General features: G+C 48.6%; 1 protein-coding gene across 3 annotated transcripts in view; it reads left to right on the forward strand.

Annotated features, from left to right (window-relative positions):
- Nucleotides 1-21,423, forward strand: part of LOC130487435 (protein Aster-B) — a 100,879-nt gene that overhangs the window by 10,752 nt on the left and 68,704 nt on the right. Inside the window, exon 1 of one of the 3 annotated variants that reach the window (XM_056860933.1) lies at nt 4,262-4,281. The exons of the other annotated variants lie outside the window; for them this stretch is intronic. The gene's annotated coding sequence lies outside the window, so the exon portion shown is untranslated. Of the gene's footprint in view, nt 1-4,261; nt 4,282-21,423 lie in introns of those variants that run through there. 3 annotated transcript variants of the gene reach the window in all.

Consider the following 21,423-nt stretch of genomic DNA (forward strand, 5'->3'; position numbering starts at 1 on the left):
TCGAGATAAAACAGGTCCCTCAAAATGTGGGCAAAACAGGGAAACGCAGGGGAGATCGAGGCGACCTCTGATGGTTGGAAACGGGATGCATAATCCAAACAAAGACCCAAAGTCGTTGGGTGTGGGGGGGGTGATGGTGAAACAGCCATGCATAAAAGACCTTCCTTTACCGGCTGACCTGGCTATTTCCTTGATGTCCAATGTGCTCTTTAGCATTGCACATGGCTGCATGTTTGGTTCCCGATGTCCCCCTGGCCTCTGCCTCTCTCCCCTTCCAAATTCCTGAACGGGTGATTCTGTGGTTCTGCTTTGTCCTGGATTGCTCCAGGCATACAGGTCTCCTGACCCCTTTTCCCATCACTGCTGTTTGCCTCTCTTTACATCACAACTAACACATCGGAGCGGCTCACCTGCCCAGGGAGGTTAGAAAGTTAGACAACAGCTGGGGTCCAGAGGTGCAGATCTCAAAGTGGAAGAGCTGTGAGGGTGAAGTCTTTGTCAAGACTGATTTGTAGTTTGTCATGTTGTGCTCTGAGAAATGGCCACCTGTCCTGAGCCGACATCTCATTCGCTCATTATAACAGAAGGGATGGATTGCGGATTTATAGCATTGGGCAACTTGTGGTCCATATGATGATGATAATAATAAATGTTTATGTCATAACATCAGGGTGCATGCTGCCTTATAGAAAGGAGAGGTCCCTACTCCAAGAAGCTTACACTATAAATATGTGATCCTGAACTAGTCAATAAATTGCAAACAGTATGTGGTGGAAATGGGAACTATCTACAATGGTGATGGTTGAAAGTGCTGTCAAGGCAATGCTGACTTATGGCGACCCCGTAGGGTTTTCAAGGCAAGAGATGAGCAGAGGTGGTTTGCCATTGCCTGCCTCTGCGTAGCAACCCTGGACTTCCTTGGTGGTCTCCCATCCAAATACTGACCAGGGCCGACCCTGTTTCCAAGATCTGACAAGATCAGGCTAGCCTGGGCCATCTAGGTCAAGGCAAGAGTTGAGCAGAGGTGGTGGTGGGCTTTTGCCTCTGGGTTGCAACCCTGGACGTCCTTGGCGATCTCCCATCCAAGTACTGACCAGGGCTGACTCTGCTTAGCTTCTGAGATATGAGGAGACTGGGCTAGCCTGGGCCATCCAGGTCAGGGCATCTACACTGTGACCCTATGAATTAATGACCTCCAAAGCATCTTGTCATTAACAGCCTTGCTCCGGTCTTGCAAACTGAGGGCAGTGGCTTCCTTGACTGCGTCAATCCATCTCCCTCTTTTCCTGCTGCCTTCAACTTTTCCTAGCATGATTGTCTTTTCCAATGACTTTTGTCTTCTCATAATGTGACCAAAGTGTGATAGCCTCAGTTTGGTCATTTTTGCTTTTGGGAGAGTTCAGGCTTGATTTGATTTGAGCTATCTATTTCCAATTTGAACTATTTTGTTACCTTTAGCCAGGTCTTATACATGCGTGTAATAAATGCAACCACAGCATTTTTTCCAGTCTTGCATAAAAATTCAATTGTGGATGCTTGTGGTGATTGTAACTCTAGCTGCAGCTGGGTCGTTTGGTGGTAGAAACAGAACAGAAGCCTATTTTAAACATTGCTAAGTGTCTCTGGATGTTTTCTGTCGTATTGGGGAAATCTAGTGTGTGTAAAGTGCTGACAAACCACAGCTGACTTATGGCAACCCGGCAGTGTTTTCAAAGCAAAAGACTAAGGCCATCTATGCACAGGAGGTTTTGCCTTGGATTTGGTGCTCTCCCGATGCATGTTTTCCCCATCCAAGTTCTCAAAACTCAAAGGCCATTTATGCATGGGAGGTTTTGCCTCGGGTTTGCCACTCTCTAGCTGCACATTTTCCCCATCCGAATTCTCAAAACTCAACAGCCCCCATGCAGAGTTTTGAGAATTTTGATGGGGAAAATGTGCAGCTAGAGAGTGGCAAATCCGAGGCAAAACCTCCCATGCATAAATGGACAAAAACAAGTTCCCATGCGGAGTTTTGAGAATTCAGATGGGAAAAATGGGCATTTAAACAGCGGCAAATCCAAGGCAAAACCTCCTGTGCATAAATGGCATAACTGAGGTGGTGTGCCATTGTCTGCCTCTGCATAGTGACCCTGGTATTATTTGGTGGTCTCCCATCCAAGTACTAGCCAGGACCAACCCTGCTTAGCTTCTGAGATCTGATGAGATCGTTCTAGAGGGGTATTGGATTGTATCCCACAGGGTAATAAGCCCTTTGTTCCGTAAGCTTTCTATATAGAAAGGGGCCCACCATCAGGCATCTGATCTGGAGCCCAAATCTCTGCAAGTTTTGGGTAATATAAGATTTAAAGATTTGGGTTCACCTTCTCTCCCCACCCCCCACCTTGTGACGACTACCATCGCTCCACTGGTATACATTCTCATGGCATGAAATCAGCCCAAGACAGAAAGATGTTCTCGGTTGGTTTCATGAACCAGGGTGGTCTTAGCAAAAGGGTAAGGGGCGTCGAGCTCTTCCAGTTCTAGTTTTTGCAGATACTGTGGTTGGTTAGGAGAGGCAGAGGGCTGTGCCTTCTGCCCAGTTAGGGTGGATGCCAGTATGGAAGATGGGCGAGGAGCCTTTGCCCATCTTTCCTAGCTCTGCAGGGGCCCAACATAGTCGTTTTTCCTCCACCCCCTCCCACTGTCTTCTTTAATTCTCAGCCAGGGTTTCAAATAGCCCCAGGGATGCATTGGATGTCTGCCCCAAAGCCTTCCCTTTGGAATTGCTCACTAGGTAAGGGATTTAAAGCCAGCCTCTAGGTCATAATTTAAATAATTTGAAAGAGCTCCATCTCTTTCTTTGTTTCCAATCCTGCCCGTAACGCATTCCGGACTCATGTTGAATCATAGAAGAATCATAGAGTTGGAAGGGACCACCAGGGCCATCTAGTCCAACCCCCTGCACAATGCAGGAAATTCACAACTACCTCCCCCATACACCCGCAGTGACCCCTACTCCACGCCCAGAAGATGGCCAAGATGCCCTCCCTCTCATGAACTGAAGTAGGGTTGCCAGGTCCCTCTTTGCCACCGGCGGGAGGTTTTGGGGGCGGAGCATGAGGAGGGCGGGGTTTGGGGAGGGGAGGGACTTCAATGCCATAGGGTCCAATTGCCAAAGCGCCCCGTTTCTCCAGGGGAACGGATCTCTATCGGCTGGAGATCCGTTGTAATAGCAGGAGATCTCCAGCTAGTACCTGGAGGTTATACCAAAAATATCAGCAGTTGCGGCGCGACTTTTTGCTTTGAACTTTATTCCATATAAGCTACACAGATTCCCTGACTTTCGGCTGCGGGAAGGCAGCCGCAGTGCGATTTGCGCTTTAGTTTTGTCATTAAGTTTCATTTGGACGCTCCCGCAGCTTACACTTGAGTAACTGATTTTGAAACTGACTAGCGTGAATTAACCCTTTGTATGATGTGGCGGAAATGCTTTGATGTTGATTTTGAGACAGACCGTGTCCCGTAAATAAGGGACACTCGTACTTGGTGAACAGAACCGGACGTTTGAAGAGCAGAGCCTCCGTGCTGATGGTTTTGGGGCACCACTGCGGTTAAGGCAGCCGAGGCTTATTGTTTGCATCGAGCCCCCGGAGGCTGGCAACTCTGGGCCCGAGGCGCCGCGGCCCCAAGCGCAAAGCGCCTCTGAGCTCGAGCAGAGCGCCTCCCCCTTCTCCGGCGCGCTTCTCCCCCCCAGCCTTGGAGGCGCGTGGGCCCCCGGAGCCGCCGCCCGCTCCCCTGGACAGAAGCGCCCCCTCCCCGCCCCGCGGTGCTGCAGGGTCTCTCCCCCAGGCCGGTCCTCCTCGGGAGTCGGCCTCCCCGCCGCCGGGAAGGCCGGCCCTCCGGCCCCGCTCTCCGCCCAGCCGGCCTGGCGGGTGCGCCTTGGGAGGGCGAGTGGGCAGGCGAGCCGCGGCCGCCTGGCAGGCTGGCACGCACGCAGGCAGGCAGGCAGGCTGGCTGGCAGCACCCGGCGGGCGGAGGGGAGGGGAGAGGAGGGCCGGCCGGCGGGGCTGGCTTGAATCGGCTTGAGCAGCTGGCGGGGCGGGCGTCGGGAGGCATGGCATGACCGCCGCCTGGCTGCCCCGCCGCTGCCCCCCTGCCGCCGGGCCGCCTTGCCCGGGGCCTGGCGCTGCCCCGGCTCCTGCAATATGTCCTGGGAGCCGCTCCGGGGGCGGCGGCGGGCGGCCGAGGACCCCCGCCCGGCCTCCTGGCCGCCGCGCTGATGAGAGGCTTCAAGCTCGCCTGGTAAGGCGGAGGGGCGGGCCGGGGCAGGCGGGCAGGCCTCCCCCCCGGGGTGCTGGCCCCGCCCCAGCTGCCCCCAGCCTCACTTTCCCAATTGCCCCCCCCCCATGCAGTATTCGGTAGGGCTGCATCGCTGAGCGCCCAGCCCAAGGGTGGGGGTGGGGTGGGGTGGGGGACAGGCACACCGGCCAGCACCGAGTTGGCCCCACCGCAGCTTCAGCAGGAGGACAGCTGCTGCTTGGGGGGGGGGGGGGCACAGGCTGAGCTTCACTGCGGTGTCTTGATGGGGGGGGGGAGAGGAGGAGAGGTGGGCCCTTGCAAAGAGGTCCCTCCTGGCCTCAGCATCCTCCCAGGGAGGATCCGGCTGCCCCTCTTTCTCCTGTGTCCCTTTCTCCCCCCACCACCACACCCCTGTCAAGGGGCTGGCACGCAGCCTAATGGGCATGGTTTCTGATGCTGCTGTGGGCAACCGGGGTGCTTCTCGCCTTCTCTCGATTGTTATTTACCGCTCCTTTGGACTATCGATCTACTGGTGCGGAGTCCTGAAATGCAAAACGTGGTCGGGAGCTATTCAGACCGGCTCCTGTGGGCGTCGGTGCGTGCAGGCTTTGGAGTTACATAAGACTCTTTGTCAAGGAGAACAGAGAGAGAGAACGCCTTCCCTTGGGCGTAAGAGGAGAGAGATGCTAGCCGTCCGGGCAGCGCTTGCAACTAACCTTGATTGATCTCTCTAGATCCTGCCTGAGATATCTCTCTCGTTTTCCATGAGGGAAAGGGTTCTGTGTAACCGAAAAGCCTGGTCGGAAGAAGAAAGACCACAGTATCTGTTCTGTGTTCTTTTCGAAAGAAGTCCTCTAGTCCGACCCCCTACACAATGCAGGAAATTCACAACTACCTCCCCCCCTGTGAGGGGGAGGTAGTTGTGAATTTCCTGTATTGTGCAGGGGGTTGGACTAGATGACCCTGGTGATCCTTGATTCTAAGGAAATTCTAGGCTGGCATAATAATATCCGTGGCAGATAGAGATTTGAGGTCCAGAGATGTCAGCTCATGGCCCAGAATTGTGGCCATGCAGCATTGTGGAGGATGTTGGGGTGCCAGGCTTGGATCATGCCCTGGCCACCCCTGGAAAATATTGTCGTGTCCCCTGAAAACATTGCTGTAAGCGCCTCTGGGTTATTATGCTGGCCTACAGGCAGAACTGCACGTATAGGGATTATGAACAGTTGAAAGCTGGCTTGTTTGGGTTTGAATATGACTAACAAAGCTTGATATACGATTCCACTTGGTGGAGATCTATCAGTTAACTTAGTGGCGTCCTTATGGGCTTTCCTGAAAAGACATTATAACCTGCGCTGATTTGGGGGGGGGGGCGTTTAGCTCATTCCACCGCAACATGACTAGGGGCTTTTCAAACGGGCAGGCGTACGTCTCGATTTACTTCAGGTGGCGAGTTGATGTTATTCCTTAATCCGGTTTCCCTGTGTGTAACGTTGTGACTAATACCTGCTTGCATTGATGAGTTAGGAGGAAGCTGGGAAGCTGAGACATATGAAGCTTTTTGCAATCTGTCTGTCGTGAGGATCGTGAGGGGATAGAGGAAATATATTTGTTGCTAAAATACGTTGGTGCGGTAGTTTATTTGCACTTTTCGGTTGGGGTGAAAAGTTTGTGCATATTTGTGTCCTGGGGAGCCATCTTGAAATTGGGCTTGGTGGGGGTTGGGGGAAGGGTCTGACTGCCTCCGTAGGGCCTTGTCAGTTTTTTCCATCTTTATTTCTCGGTGTGTTTTGTAAATACAATTGCAGAAACAGTAGGAGTTTGTGGGTGGACCGGCACTTGTGAGAACACCATACAAACAATCCATAAATGTGCTGATATTTCAGTAACCTCTCTGACTTCCTTGGTGCGTGTGTGTGTGCGTGTGCGTGCTTCTTAATTGTTTTTTAGGCACCCGGCTGTTATTCTCTTGAATGAATGAAAGAATGAATGAAGCGTCAGTTAGAGCTGGAGAGTTGCATAATAGCTGAGCAATGCTTCCTGGCAAATGAGACCTGCATTACGCCGCCTGTGAGTAGTAAACCCCGCCGTGTTTGTATCGGGCTCGTGCGCCCACTCATAAAAGTAATTTATATTAATTATGTAATTGCACCGCTTAAGTTTGTGCTGGAAATGCATATGCATTGAAAAAACGTATATTTAAAGGGATTAGCGCCGGAGATTGACGGGGCCTGTGATTCCCTCCCCTCCCCTACAGATCAGAGGCTAAGACGGATTGGGCAGGGACGATACACGCACAGCAGATGTGGTAGATTCATGCTCAGCATTCAGAGAGAGGGTGCTGACCGTACAGTAGGGGTCACTCTCCCTGCTGAGGAGGAATGCCCTCGGAGGGTGCTAGGGGGCGCTGTGCCACTATTTGGGTGCTTAGTTTCCAATGCAGCCTTATGTCTCCAGAGCTGATGATAAGACCGGCTGGATTCTCTTCTGATGGAAACGTGGTCCAGATGTTCCTGGTTCCCCCGCGGTCGTCTTCTGTGGCTTCGCTTCCCACACTGTCGACAGGAGACGTTCTTCTGTTCTGTTCGTGCTGGACACTGCCGCTGCTGCTTTCTAGTCGGAGACCTGGGAATAGTCCGAGACTCTGATCTGAGCGCGCCTCCCCAGGGATTCTCCTTCACGTCCCTAATTGCAATGGAGGTCCGCCCTTCCCTGCTCTTGAACGCTTCCTATTTATGTCAGTGAAGAGTTGCCAGTGATTTTGGTGTCCTTCGTTTTTGCTCATGTGGTCCAAAAGCAGTATGTATCTCGCGCCGCTGTTCACCAAGCATAAGTAATTAAATCAAAAATGAAACGAAGGTTTTTTTTTTTAATGACTGTAATGATAATTGTGTGCTGTTAAGCCACAGCTGAATCATCGTGGCTCCAGGGCCATGGAGTTTTCAAGACGAGATGAGCAGAGGTGGTTTGCCATTGCTTTCCTCTGCATAGCAAACCCAGTCTTCCTTGGTGGTCTCCCATTCAAGTACTAACCAGGGCCGACTCTGCTTCGCTTCCAAGCTCTGAAGATGCTGGGCTAGTTGGGCTATTAGTGAGTTTACAAGAGCAAAAATGCGTTTCTACTCAGCCTTGAAGCTGGATGATTGGGCTGGGTATTGTTTTTCTGCGTAACCTGCCTGTTGTGATGTGCTAGTCTGAGCTCCGGAAGGAAATACGGCACACAGATGTGATGAATGATTAGGGACACTCTGGATTTTTTTTTAAGACGTGTACTAATTATATTTCTTCTATATATTTAAACGTATAGACCGTAAAAGTGTGTTAATGGCTTACAGTCACTTTTGGAAAGAACAGCCTGATGGCAGCTGAATGGCATTTGCCGCCCCCATATCCTTAGTGTGTTTCTGCAGCAAACGAACATGATTTTCAAAAAGCCTCTTGACCTCGCTGTTTTAATTACAGTAAGGTCATTTATGCATGGGTACTTTCACTCACGATCATACTTCGTCCGTCTTGGTTGTTCCTTGGAGTTATGCATGGGTTTTCCCTCCATTAGAGATGACCTCGCTGCCAGTCCTCTTTGGTACATACAAGCACCTTTCCTGACATAAGGGATCTTAAGGAAGGCGTAACTCCAAGCGGCTGTTGGAGGCTCTTCGTTGTTTGTGTGCAAGTAGTGGATACTTCTGTTGGAATCTGGCAGTTGGAGCCCCCCCCCCCCCCCGGTACATCTCTGCTTCTGGCTTCGGTTGCCATCAGTTGGGGGTGACCCACACCGTCGAGTGTCTCATAAACCCTTGACAAGGTTTCCGCTGCAGTGAAGCCGATGTGGACTGCGTGGTTTCTTTAAAGGTCAGAGGTCACCCAGTCACTAGACTTGGGCATCAGATACCAGGTGGGGGTGAGGGAGGAGGCAGGTTAATTTGATACCTTGGAAAAAAAACGGAAGGGAGGGAAAGGTTTAAGGTTCACTAACAAATTCAGGTGTGCGTGTTGGTTTGGTTTTTCCCCCATGTGAGATTAAAGTTGTGTTTTGCTCATGATATTGTACTTGGAGAAAGAGAGAAAGAGAGAAAAAGAGAGAAAGAAAGAAAGAAAGAAAGAAAGGTTGCTTTTCTTTTCTTTTTTTTAATTTGAACATTAGCAAGGGACAAGAAGTGAAGCACTGAAGGCAACTCCAGTTAGAACATGCATGGCTAACTGGTTGATCCTGAGGCCATATTTGACTAATAGAATAGTTTGCATTTGCAAATTGTCTGTCTATTGAAAGGAAGGGCTTGAGGTGGTGTGCAGTGGCAACGCCAGAATTCAAAAAACTCACAAGCGGATGCTTGCTATGCATGTTGCAGGCTGAAGGATAGCTGGAAAGATGCTCTTGTCTGCTCTTTCCATCAGGCTATCTGATAGCCAGTGAGCCTTCTCTCCCCTTCCCTTAGAGCAAAGTAGTTCACAAGTATCTATGCCCTGTGGTAGCATTTGGGGAGGGGGCGGCTGGAGCCACCAAGAGCTGCCTGGCTCTCTCTCCTCCCCTTGGAGCAAGGTGATCCTTAAATAGCAGATTCGCACAAAAGCTTATTTAACAAACACACGTTGTCCTTTGCACTCATTCATTCCTGTACTGTTCGAACTGGCAGATGATTTCAACTGATCGTGGAGCACAGTTGCCAACCTCCAGGTGGGACCTGGAGATCTGGTATCACAGCTGATCTCTACATGAGAGAGGTGAGTTCTGGAGAAAATGGCAATTTCACAAGGTGGACACTATGGCATTAAACTCTGATGAGGTCCGTCCCCAAAACCTGCCCTCTGTAGACTCCACCCCCAAATATCCAGGAATTTCTCAACCCAAAGTTGGCATCCCCTCATGGATTAAGATTATGGTCTCCTTTTTGAGGAGGAGAAGGAATAGCCCCTCTCCTTTTTATTTGTCTTAACGGTAATGAGGTCCACAGTGCCACATAGAGAGGTAGTTTTGGAGGGTAGCTATGTTGGTCTGCAGTTAGATTCAAGAGGTCAACAAGATTTTTGGTTTATGAACTTTCGAGAGTTAAAGCTCCCTTCATCAGACAGGAGTAGGAATGGAGATCCCTGAGTCTTTGTATACCAGTCAGAAGGTAAGAGGGGTGTTGTAAAGAATGCATAAATAGAATCAAGAACAACTCTGAGATGAACATGATCCTACTGAGCCAGCGTGGTGTAGTGGTTAAGAGCGGTGGTTTGGAGTGGTGGAGTCTGATCTGGAGAACCGGGTTTGATTCCCCCACTCCTCCACATGAATGGTGGACGCTAATCTGGTGAACTGGATTTCTTTCCCCACTCCTACAGATGAAGACCAAACAAGAGATGGATGGACTCAATAAAGGAAGCCACAGCCCTCAGTTTGCAAGACCCTGAGCAAGGCTGTCAAAGATAGGACATTTTGGAGGACTTTCATTCATAGGGTCACCATGAGTCAGAAGCGACTTGATGGCACTTAACACACACACACACACACACATGAAGCCAACTGGGTGACCTTGGGCTAGTCACAGCTCTCTTAGAGCTCTCTCAGCCTTACCTACCTCACAGGGTGTCTGTTGTGGGAAGGGGAAGGGGAGGTGATTGTAAGCCTATTTGATTCTTCCTTAAGTGGGAGAGAAAATGGGCATATAAAAACCAACTCTTCTTCTTCTACTTAGTTGGATGGGGAGGGAGAGATGGTTTTACATACCCTTGTTCTTAAAATATGTAAAAGATATAAAATTAAATGAGCCCTATTGGATAACATGTATGGAATTTGCTTGGGGTTCAGTTTGCTACTTTGACAAATAAGTACATTGGAGCATGGTTGTAGGAGTACCATCTCAAAGTAAGTTAGGCAAGTTTCACAGGACAATTTTCTGGCCTTGTGGTCTGAAAGGGCAGCACAGACATCTACATGAAGACTGTAGATCAGTCACCTAAACTTCACGTATCCCGGGCATATCTGCCCACAGTGCTGGAGCAACATCAAGGTGATGCTTCAACACGGGCTAAATTGGTTCGCCATGGGGACAGGGAATCTTGGCAGAATGCTTTCTTTCCTGGTCCCATGGAGCTGAGCTTTGTAAAACATTATCACCCAGAACTGGGGTTCCAAGGCTCTAGATGGGGCCTGGAGATCTCCCGGAATTACAAATGATCTCCAGACTACAGAGATTAGTTCCCCCAGAGAAGAAGACTTGGTTTTTATATCCCGATTTTCTCCACCTTTTAAGGAGTCTCAAACCAGTTTACAATTGAGTTCCCTTCCCCTCTCCATAACAGATACCTTGTGAGGCAGGTGAGGTTGAGAGAGTTCGGAGGGAACTGTGACTAGCCCAAGTTCACCCAGCTGGCTTCATGTGGAAGGTGGGGAAACCAACCAGTTTGGTGTAGTGGTTAACAGCGGTGGTTTGGAGCGGTGGACTCTGATCTGGAGAACCAGGCTTGATTCCCCACTCCTCCGCATGAGTGGCGGAGGCTAATCTGGTGAACTGGATTTGTTTCCCCACTCCTCCACATGAAGCCAGCTGGGTAACCTTGGGCCAGTCACACTCTCTCAGCCCCACCTACCTCACAGGGTGTCTGTTGTGGGGAGGGGGAGGTGATTGTAAGCCGGTTTGATTCCTCCTTAAGTGGTAGAGAAAGTCGGCATATAAAAACCAACTCTTCTTCTTCTTCTTCCTCTTCCTCTTCTTCCTCTTCCTCCTCTTCCTCCTCTTCTTCCTCCTCTTCTTCCTCTTCCTCCTCTTCCTCCTCCTCCTCCTCTTCCTCCTCCTCCTTGCCACCAGATTAGAGTCCGCCACTCATGTGGAGAAGTGGGGAATCAAATCCGGTTCTCCAGATTAGAGTCCGCCGCTCTTAACTGCTACACCACGTTTGCTCTTTGGAGGAAGGACTCTATGGCATTATACCACACTGAGATCCCTCCCCATCCCCAAATCCCACCCTCTCCAGGTATTTCCTAACCAGGAGTTGGCAACCCTACCCAGAACTCCCTGTCTCCCTCATTCAGTCCGGTGAGAAGAAATTTCAGCAGAGTGAATTCCGATCGCTTGTAGCTGTTTAAAATTACAGAGATGGCGTTGATCAAATCGCGCTGGCCAGTCAACGAAAGGGCAGCTCTGAGGAATTCTAGAAGCTTCTGTTCCAGTGGGCCTTAAGTACAGGTGTCACTGGATCTTTGGCTGGATCCTTTCATGGGGAGGCTTTTATCCTCCATTACTCAGCGCAGTAACAGGACGCGAGGAAAAATTAAACCCATGAGTCTTGTGCTAGAGCAGTGGTTACCCTGGTACTGGTTAAGATTGGCTGAGGGGCTCTCCTTTTATTGGCCTTTTCCCGCTTTCCTTCATATTTTTTAAAATACAACTCCCAGGCTGAGGAAGATTCAGAAGAGTGCAGCCAAGTTCAATCAATCAATCAAACAAACAACCAATCAATCAATCAATCAATCAATCAATCCTTTATTGGCATACACAATACCTGCAGGGAACATAATCATACCATTTTACTCAACAGAGCTTACCTGTTCCCGTTTACAGTGTCTTTCGTGGATCCACATTGCATATTGCAAAAAACTAGGCTACATGGTCAATTGCGACCACATCCTGAGTAGTCGTAAGAAAGGCTACCTTGCAATCAACTGGGTGCCCCATTCCCTACCAGCGAACAATGGGTTGGTGAACTTAAGGCGGATATTGTCGAAGGCTTTCACGGTCAGAGTTCATCGGTCCTTGTAGGTTATCCGGGTTGTTTGACCGTGGTCTTGGTATTTTCTTTCCTGACGTTTCCTGACAACTGTGGGCGAAACGTCAGGAAAAAAAAATACCAAGACCACGGTCAAACAACCCGGATAATTTACAAGAACCTTAAGGCAGATACTCTGATAAAGGGGGCCGTGCAAAAAAAACATGTGCAACCGATTCTATGTGATTCGTTCCACAGGGGCATAACCTTGCAGAGAGTTGTATCGATTGAAATCTCCCCTGTAATATTGATGAGGGTAGCACATTTAATCGTGCTAACATATATGCCCTCCTTTGTTTTGGGTCCGTTAAATGAGAAAAATAGGTTGCCACTGAATGTTCACATTTTGCCATCCTCAAACTCACACCAGCCTCATTCCTGACTTTGCTGTTGAGTTCTTGGAATTCGATGTCTAGCAATCTGTGTTGGCTAATACCAAACACTGGTTTTTATTGCAGCCAAGTTAAATGAGTATGTAGAGCCGACAGGCTTAAGATGTTCCCAAGTGGCAGTTTTGAAGTGTTGAGAAATGTGCATTTGAGGAGAAGTGGGGCAGCTTTGTGGTTGTAAGCTGGGAAGTCCATAGTCTTGCCTGGGCCACAAACTCACTACTAGGAGGCCTAACTGTGAAAAAGAAGAGTTGTTTTTTATATGCCGACTTTCTCTCCCATTTAAGAAAGAATCAAACTGGCTTACAATCTCTTCCCCTCCCCACAGTAGACACCCTGTGAGGTAGGTGGGGCTGAGAGAGCTCTAAGAGAGCTGTGACTGGCCCAAGGTCACCCAGCAGGCTTCATATGGAGGAGTGGGGAAACCAACCCGGTTCTCCAGATTAGCCTCCACCGCTCCAAACCACCCCTCTTAACCACTACGCCACACTGGCTTTCAATCTGAGCATGCTGTGAAAATGGCGAAGGCCAAGATCCTGGTATGGCTGAAGGAGGGAAGAACTTGGAGGGAAGAACCAACGGAAGGTGCTCATCCCCCAAACTGGAGGTTGTCCGGTTTGCTGCAGCCAGGGCCGGTGCTACCATTAGGCGGATTGTGCCTAGGGCACAGAGAGGGGCGCAGAACTGGCCTGAGGGGCACAGTTTTAAACAGATTCATTTCTTGGAAAAAAAATGCAACTGACAATTTAGATATTTTTTGAATTTTAAGGTAAGTACCACAACAGTGCTACGGAATATAATTATTATAATGTCTTATCAAAAGTTTTCTGCTTTTATTTTTCTACAAGACATCTGATTTTGAAAATTGGTTAGCGACGAGGGGGGCACAAGTAGTTAACCTTGCCTCGGGCGCAAAAATGACTGGCCCTGGCTTCAGCAGCTTCGGTGAGCGCTGATAAGCAAACTTGGTCTCCTGCACGCAAGAGCTCCATCTGCTGACCCAGATAAGTTCTCAGGCTTGGAGGCAGGGAGTAGAAAACAGCCACCATTATTGAGGGCTGTTCTCCCCACCCCAGATTTCCTTAGGCTTTCCTCAGAGTTTTAAGAACTGGGTGCTAGAGCCATAATTCTCTCTCTCTCTCTTTTTTTTTAAAAAAGAGTTTTTATTTCATTTCAGTAAGAACGTAAACAGGGATAAGCTACATAAAAACGTAGAACACAGTAACACACAATACAAACGTAAGATGAAGGAAAAATAAAAAACAACATTCAGGGTGAACATATAGCAATTTTGATAGCATTACAAAACTCCCCCTTTATTGTAGATTATTCTAGCTTCTTAATCATAAATGCTCTTAATATTTACTCACTCATTCATTCTCTGTGATGTTAATACTTTTACAATTACATAATAATGCTTGCCTTACTAAATGTTCAACTAATTTGCACATTAGTGCTAACTTATTATTTCTGTTGTTTACTTTTCCAGTCTAAATTATATGCAACCATTTTCAATTTTGTTTGTACAACGTTTTATGAGACTTAAGAAGAACACAATTTCCAATTCTGTTGGAACTCTTTGCCGGCTTTAATTCTGAAACTCCTCCATAGCTGCATCTCTGGTGTGTGTGTGTGTGTGTGTGTGTGTGTGTGTGTGTAAAGTACCACCAAGTCACACCTGACTTATGGCGACTCTGTAGAATTTTCAAGGCTGGAGACCAACAGAAGTGGTTTGCCATTTCCTTCCTCTGCGCAGCAACATTGAATTCCTTGGTGGTCGCAGGGTGAGAGGATGTCTCCATGGTGCCCGCTAGTATGTGGGGTACCGCAAAGGGCCATCCTCTCCCCCATCTACATGTGGCCCCTCGCCCAATTGGTCTGGAGTTTGGGACTGGGATGTCACCAGTATGCTGATGACACCCAGCAGTATCTGTTGATGGGCGGCTGCCCGACACTGTCCCGGAAGATCAGGCCAGATGTCTCGAGGCCATGGTGGGGTGGCTGAAACAGAGTTGGCTGAAGTTAAATCCATTGAAGACAGAAGTCCTATGGCTTTGCCAGGGAGCATATTAAATTAGTGGGCAGGTGTGGAATACAAGGGGCGCCAAGGTATATGGAAATTCAAGCTTGGTTTGCTTGGGCACAGACATGTTGCTATTTGTGTCTTCCCCCCTTTTTTCTCCCCCCATTTTCCCCCCATTTTCTTTTTTCTGTGCCCCTATATATCATAAATAAATAAAAATTATTATAAAAAAAGAAGTCCTACAGCTTTGCCAGGGAGATGGGAGTGACCTTGGATGCCTCTCTTACAATGGAGACTCAGGTAACCAATGCAGCCATGGTGGCATTTTACCAACTTTGCCAGATCCGGTTACTGGTGCCCTGTCTCTCTTAACCTGACCCGGCCACTGTGATCCATGCAACGGTCACCTCCACGCTGGACCACTGTAATTCTCTGTACGCAGGGCTTCCCTTAAGACTGATCTGGAAGCTTCAATGGTCCAGAATGCAGCGGCGCGGGTATTTACGGGGACCTCTTGGAGGACACAAGTCCCACCGGAGCTCCGCCAGCTGCACTGGCTTCAGATTGAGCACTGAATCAGGTTTAAGGTTGGGGTATTAACCTTTAAAGCCCTAAACGATCTGGGACCGTTGTACCTGTGGCCCCACCTCTCCTGGTATACCCACCCAAGAGACTTTCGCTTGTCTGGTGGACATCTAATGGTGATTCTCCTGACCCAAAATGGCTGTCCTCAACCAGGGCGAGGGCCTTTTCGGCTCTGGCCCCGGCCTGGTGGAACGCTATGCCCAGTGAGGTTCAGGCCTTGCGGGATCTAAAGTTATCTCGGGGAAAGTGAGAAATCCTCTGCTTAAATGAAAACATCTCCATTCCTGCACTAAGCTGAATGTTCTTAGGCCAGTGCAGAAAGCGCAATGTTTTTCTCTCTTTGTTTTTGTGCTTCTGATTTCCATTCGGACCATTCTAGGGGATGCTGGAGTTTACCCACTCAGCGTTTTCTGGTTCAGCGAGCTTTACTCTCTGCAAGTCTTTTTTTTTTTTTTTTTGCCTCTGGGCACAAAACTGCATTGGGCTGCACAAATTCATTGGGCCTAGTGTTTTTTTTGTTTTAAAGCTGTCTCTTTTTTCTTCCGAACGCCACAAACGTATGCTCTAGCACAGACAGGCAAGAATTTGACATGAAACTGCCTTATACTGAATTGACTATTGGCCTATCAAGATCCGTGGTGTCTACACAGACTGACAGTGGTTCTCAAGGGTCTCAGGCAGAAGTCTTTCCCATTATCTATCACCTGATCCTTTTAACTGGAGGAGCTGGGGCTTGAACCTGGGACCTTTTGCATGCCAAACAGATGCTCTACCAAAGAAATCCTTGCTGAAATATTATTCCTAAGCATTGCAACTGAGAAGACAAGACTTATTGCCTGCGTGGTATAGTGGTCAAGAGCGGTGGACTCTAATCTGGATAGCTGGGTTTGATTCCCCCACTCCTACACATGAAGCCAGTTGGGTGACCTTGGGCTTGTCACAGCTCTCTTAGAGCTCTCTCAGCCCCACATACCTCACAGTGTGTCTGTTGTGGGGGAGGGGAAGGGAAGGTAATTGTCAGCCGATGTGATTCTTCCTTAAGTGGTAGAGAAAATCGGCATATAAAAACCAGCTCTTCTTCTTCACTGGAAAAAGTCAGTAATGCTTTTAGAAATTGAAGGCAGCAGGAAAAGAGGAAGACCCAACATGAGATGGATTGACTCAATGAAGGAAGCTACGGCCTTCAGTTTGCAAGACCCAAGCAAGGCAGTTAAGGATGAAAGGTTTTGGAGGTTATTAAATCATAGGGTCCCTGTAAATTGGAAGTGACTTGACAGCACATAATGTACACATTGCAACTGAAATGTTAAGAAACCAAGTAAAAATTGAGCTTTTATGCATCATTCCATGGTGAAAACCTAGGATTTCCATTCCCTTGTGGTATATATAGCCCTATGCCTTCTTGTGTTGCCCTGATAGCAGCAGTTCACTGCTGTGCTGGCTCAATATTCATGCTGCTGAATTGAAATGGAAAAGTCCCCACAAGGTGACATTTCTCTCTTTTTTTCCCACATAGCAGTACTGATTCCTGATTGCATCCCCTTGTGGGGTGAGATTAACACTTATGAGGAACCAGTGCGGTGTAGGGGTGAGAGCAGGGGTGTCGAACTCAATCTGCTATTTCAACTGATCTCCAGCTGATAGAGATCAGTTCACCTGGAGAAAATGGCCGCATTGGCAATTGGACTCTATGGCATTGAAATCCCTCCCCAAACCCTGCCCTTCTCAGGCGCCGCCCCAAAAACCTCCTGTTGGTGGCGAAGAGGGAGCTGGCAACTCTACCAGTTCCCCTGGAGAAAAGGTCTGCTTTGGCAATTGGACTCTATGGCATTTAAATCCCTTCCCTCCCAAACCCTGCCCCCCTCAGGCTCCGCCTCAAAAACCTCCCGCCGGTGGCAAAGAGGGACCTGGTAACCCTAGCCACTGAAGATACCCCAGTGCTGTCTACTGAGTTCCTCCTCTCTCTCCCCCCACCCATTAATTCCTGCCAGCCGTGAGGAAAGAGCACAGTTAACTTGGCTTGGAATGACAATGAGCTTCCTGTTTGAGAAAGAGGCAGCTATCGTAGGCAAGAGTGCGGCCTGGTGCTCGTACTGGACCGGGAAGAAAAGGCTGTTGAGCAGTTGCTTGCATCATGGTCGCACCCAATTAAGATCAGCGGGCTAATTGACTAGCCGGAGGCTTCCCTGCTGCTCTTTGCCATCTCCTCTGGTTTGAGAAGTTGGGGCAGGCTTGCAGATGGTGGAAGAAAACATCCTCTTGCCTGTAATGTATTCTGCTTCCTGCACTCAGCTCTCTCAGGCAGTCTCGGAAGCTGATACCTTTGCTTGCAGATGCTCTTCCTATAAGTAACAGTGAGTCCAAGACTGAAGCAAGTCTCTTCTATTTGTGTGTGTGTTAAGTGCCGTCAAGTCTCTTCCGACTCATGGCGACCCTATGAATGAAAGTCCTCCAAAATGTCCTATCTTTGACAGCCTTGCTCAGATCTTGCAAGTTGAAGGCTGTGGCTGTGGCTTCCAAAATGAAATCAGAATCTGAACTGACCCTAGAAGCTAAAATGACTAAACTGAGGCTATCGTATTTTGGTCACGTCATGAGACGACAAGAGTCACTGGAAAAGACAGTAATGCTAGGAAAAGTTGAGGGCAGCAAGAAAAGAGGAACACCCAACAAGACATGGATTGACTCAATAAAGGAAGCCACAGCCTCTTCTATTTACTTATTTGCTTTTTGTCTTGCTTTATAACTTGCCTTTCTCCCTACTGGGGAACCCTCCATTTCATCCTCACAACAACCCTGTGAGGGAGTCCAGGCTGAGTTTGTGTGACTGGCCCAAGGTCACCCAACAAGCTTCCACGGCCAAGTGGGGACTTGAATCTGGGTCTTCCTGATCCTGGTCACTATAACCACTTAGAATAAGAAGAAGAATTGGTTTTTATATGCTGACTTTCTCTACCAGTTAAGGAAGAATCAAACCTTCCCTTCTCCTCAACAAAACAGACACCCTGTGAGGTAGGTGGGACTGAGAGAGCTGTGACTAGCCCAAGGTCACCCAGCTGGCTTCATGTGTAGGAGTGGGGAAATCCAGTTCACCAGATCAGACTCCACCACTCATGTGGAGGAGTGGGGAATCAAACGCGGTTCTCCAGATCAGAGTCCACCGCTCCAAACCACCGCTCTTAACCACTGCACCACGTTGGCTCTCTTATTAACTGTTTAAATCTATTATGGAAAGTAACATGGTTAACAATCCACTCATTTGAGACTGGTGGCCTCTCTGCCTTTCCTAATTTGTAATTAATTGAGGACCTCAAACATTAAAGCTGCTGAACAGTTCCCTTCAGAACAAGTGATCTGGAGGCTTGCCTTAAGGGTCCATAGAATCACAGAGCTGGGAAGGGCTCTAGAGGCCATGTAGTCCAACCCCCTGCCCTGTGCAGGATCAGCCTAGAGCATCCCTGACAAGTGTTTGTCCACCTGCTGCTTGAAGACTGCCAGAGAGGGGGAGCTCACCACCTCACTCGGCAGCCGATTCCACTGCTGAACTACTCTTACTCTAAAAATGTTTTTCCTAGTATCCAGCCTGTACCTTTTTGCCCGTAATTTAAACCCATTAACTTTCTCCAAGTCAGATGGTTCCTTGAAAAGACTTGTCTAAAGAGTTCTCGTGAGAATCATCTCCAGGCTCGATTAAAAGAACAAGAGAAAATTGCACATTTTTTCGCCTATTGTTTTGCAACAGAAGGGAGAGGAATTAGGGTTAATGACAAGTCCATGCTGTGTAGAATCAAGTGCATTTTGAAAGGGAAAGCCAGTGCCAACCCCCCCCCCCCCACTGGACTGTGACCAGTTGGGATGCCGGCCCGGGCAGTGTGGTCTAAGCAGAAAGATTTATCCATTTGATAATTGCCTTGGCCACGCAAGGCTGTTATCAGATGGAGAAATCTTGCTTTGTTTCCTCTGTCTTTTCCCCGCTGTCTCCAATGGCAACTTAACTTTTTGAACATATGAAAAGTGTGTTTCTCGGGTGGATGAATGGTGCTGAGCTTTACTGTTGGTGTATGGCATTGATGGGATTGAAAGGATGATGCCTACACCACCTTCCTAGTTCTCTTGGAGGAAGTAGCACGGAAACTGGTGACAAATACGTAGATCTGCGTTTGCGGCGATTTTCGGCAGTTCCAGAAAGCACTACTGTGTTTTCAGGAGGATTGGGGGCGGGGGGAAAGGAATGTGTTTTTGCACAGTATTTTCTCTATAGGATCGAGTACCTGTCCCTTGTAAATCTCTCCCTACTTTATGTTTTGAAGGGGAGGCTCAGAGAGTGCTTGTTCAGTGTTTTTCGTTAGGGTTGCCAGGTCACACCTCTCCTCTGGTGGGAGGCTGCTGGGGCAGAGCTGCTGGGATCATGTGCATGCGGCCGCGCATGTGCGTCACTTCCAGTTTACATCCAGAAGAGCAGCATCGCGAGGGGCCTTTTACCCTCAAACTCCCAGTGTGAGTGGTGTAAGGCCCCTCGCGATGCTGTGCTTCCAGTTGTAAACCGAAAGTGCCGTGCTGCGGCATGTAGGCACGTGTGCCCTCTGACCCTCAGCTGGTCGAGGGGCAGGGGGGTGAAATTGGTGGGGGTTTGCCCGCCACCACCAGGCACGTGGCAACCCTATTTGATGAGTTGCTATTCCGTAGATTTCCACCCTTTCTCAGCTGTCTTGAGTTCCATCTTTGTGTGTGGGGTGGATGTATAATGACTCACAGTCATGGCTATAAATGTGCACCAGTGGACACAAAATGCCAGTGCTTTTAGTTCAAGATGTATACCCCACAAATCTGGTTGAATGATGCCCTCTGGGGCCAGGACAGCTCACAATAGACCAGAAATGATCAAACAAGATGAAAAGAAAACAATCTTGATAAGCGACATATCAACTAAAAACTGGGCGTGAATTAAGATTCTTTGTGAGAGTCTTGGGAAGTAGTAGGGGGTCTTGTGAATTAATCCATAAGGAGCTTGGACAGGTTTGTGGTGGATAAGCCAGTTTTTAACCAGGGCAGTGGCTCCCTGTTTATTACTGCACCCAATTTTGAGTACAAGTTTGGTATCTTTAAAGCCCCAAATGTCAGTGGCCGGGGTGTCTAGAGGACTGTCAACTCTCACATACACCTGCCCTTTCATTGGGATCTCCCTTTTTTTGGAGGTGAGCAGGACTTTCTCAGTTGTGGCCCCCAGCTTGTGGAATGCCTTCCCTTTATGTGGAATGCCTCCCCTTTAGCTGTTCCCTTTGTATCGTGTCTCTTGAGCTTCTGGCGCCAGGTGATAATGTGTGTCCAGGCATTTAGTTGATGTACTATATGTTTTCCCACCCCCATATTTATTGGCTTGTTTGTGGCTGTTTATGTCTGCCGAATTATTGCTTCTGCTGTTTTAAAAGTCACTTTTACAGTCCTGTGTTTTAATGACTCTGCTGTTTGAAAGGTCAGAGCGGCTGTAAATCTGCCATTTTATTCTTCGAAGCTGTTTTAAAAGGTTTGAGAGAGTCCTGCTGTTGGCTTTAATGGGTTCTTTTCGTCGCCGTTTTGACGCCATTATTTCTATTTTCTTATTTTTATTATGTGTTTAGGATTTTTTTTTTTTTTTTTGGCAAGCTATCCAGGGAACCAGTTTTGGTTTAGCAGCGGGGTAACCATAACTAAGAGCTAAATTGGAATACCTGATGGCAGAAATGCTAAAGAAGGCACATGGAAGCAAGCCTGTATGGGTATTTGTTGTTGTTGTTCCCAGTTCCTCAATAGCAAAATCTTCACGTTCCGTGTGTTCAGCATGTGCTGGATCGATTAACTGAGTGGTGCAAACGATGGGTGACTTCGAACATGCAAATTAAACATGACTCTCTTTTACGTATCAGGAAGAGGCGTGTCAAGTTCTGGAACCAAAACCTTGCTGCCTGGGACCCTTAGTGGACTTCTTTGTTACTTTTGTTGTTGGTGGTGGCGTTGTGTGTGGCTTGAAGAGTCTGTTTTGCGCTGTTAAGGAGAGCTAATTAGTTCCTTTTTAGCGCCTGCTCCTTGCAGAGGTAGATGACCTCTTGTTAATCCCAGATTAAGTTCTTAGCGGAGAACCGGCTCATTGTGTGCCCCAGTTAAGATGCTGGCACCCTGCTCTTGAAGGATCTCTCGCTGTCTCTCCTTACTTTCCTTCCACCTCTGTGCCCCTGCGTACATCAGTGTGAAGCCACGAGCATGCCGGCCAGCTCTCTGGCTTTCCACACTCAAACGCACGCCAGCGACTCTCAGTGTGATTTCATCGCCGTCCACCAGCTCGACGATGGAAGCGATTGTGCGAGCGTGCCTCACGCCGGGCTACTCTGTTGACTCATCCAACCCTGCGTGGCCCTTTCTGGC

Source organism: Euleptes europaea, chromosome 14, assembly GCF_029931775.1.
Source record: "Euleptes europaea isolate rEulEur1 chromosome 14, rEulEur1.hap1, whole genome shotgun sequence".
NCBI lineage: Eukaryota > Metazoa > Chordata > Lepidosauria > Squamata > Sphaerodactylidae > Euleptes > Euleptes europaea.